This window comes from Amblyomma mixtum, chromosome 5 (assembly GCF_055824585.1).
Source record: "Amblyomma mixtum isolate Tamu chromosome 5, ASM5582458v1, whole genome shotgun sequence".
NCBI classification, from domain to species: Eukaryota; Metazoa; Arthropoda; class Arachnida; order Ixodida; family Ixodidae; genus Amblyomma; species Amblyomma mixtum.
In genome coordinates, this window is record NC_143016.1 from 147,396,255 (window position 1) to 147,397,463 (window position 1,209).

Here is a 1,209-nt window from a genome sequence, read left to right on the forward strand (position 1 = left end):
ACTACGTGATGCAGCTGTGTGACCGCCACGCTAAATTAATAAATATATATATAACCGTTATATGACTATTTTTTAAATTTAGAGTTGTGCGAAATTTCGAAACCGTGCCTTTTTTTTTCTTTGTTGGCGACATTGTACATGTGCGGAAAGAGTGCTCTTCGTAATAGGTTTCCCGATGCAGAGCTACTTCAGCGCGCACCATGTAACGGGCTTTCCGTAGTCTTTAACTTCCAGCGTTGCACGTAACTCGCGGGTCAGCATCATAGTCTCCCAACTAGAGGCGCGCATGCTCCCGCTGCCGCCGTGATCCTCTGGCGCATCGACAGTGAAGGACGCCGCAGAGGAGCGCGTGCCTGTGGAAGCCGCGGGACGGACGCCTGCACACGCTGCCTTTGGGAGCAACGGTACTGGAGTGCAACCAGAACGTGAGTTCGGGTCTACTTTTCGGCTCTTCGAGAATGCGTACACCGCGGCGACTATTGAGACAGGAAACAAAATCGCACGCAATGTCTCTTCAAGAACGGGCATGTACGCTCATTTCGAGGCATTAGGTGCGCATTGTGTCTCGCGTTGCCGAGGCCTCCACGAACTTTGTGCAGCGAATGCACACAGAGTAACTGGCGCTTTTCTACAAGAAAGCACTACCATATTTGCAGTAGAGTTCCGCCCACATTTGTAAGCGCAACCCACAGTTCATTGGCGATACATAGCGTCATTGTTAAAGCTTTGCTTGTTGCCTGAGCAAAACGTCAATCACAAGGTGAAGTTAAAAGCGCAAGAATTCTGATGCTCCCGGCTTGTTTAATAGGGTCAAACTTTAAAAGCCTTCGTTTTCTCCTATGATTAGCTAGGGGAGTAATACAACTACCGTCGGGACATGGGTTCTTGCCAACTGCTGTATTCTTTTTTTGAAGTCGTATTTACTATAAAGGACAAGTCGGTTTAGCGTCACTGGCTTGAACGTGCAGACAGTATTCATTATAGCTGGCCGCCAAACTTGCAGGATACATTTCAGGCGCCATCGTGGAAAATGCAGGCTGTAAGGGAAATTACAACTTTTCACCCTGCCTAACTGCATCTCACAAGTCCTTTGCGACGCCGTGGAAGATGCGGCGATATGAGCCTGTCAGGACGGAGAACTCTGCATAACTGTTTCCTCCGCTCCCGTCATCCGCAGCTGGTGGCTCCATCACTAGGAATGAAAGAGCG

The 1,209-nt window shown here is 49.1% G+C and overlaps 1 protein-coding gene across 2 annotated transcripts in view; it reads left to right on the plus strand.

Annotated features, from left to right (window-relative positions):
* The first annotated feature begins 299 nt into the window (after positions 1 to 299).
* The window catches only part of LOC149344098 (mite allergen Lep d 7-like), a 36,479-nt gene continuing 35,569 nt past the window's right edge, over positions 300 to 1,209 (plus strand). Inside the window, exon 1 of one of the 2 annotated variants that reach the window (XM_089546139.1) lies at positions 300 to 425. The gene's annotated coding sequence lies outside the window, so the exon portion shown is untranslated. Of the gene's footprint in view, positions 434 to 1,209 lie in introns of both variants that reach the window. The other variant, XM_089546141.1, reaches the window with a different exon arrangement.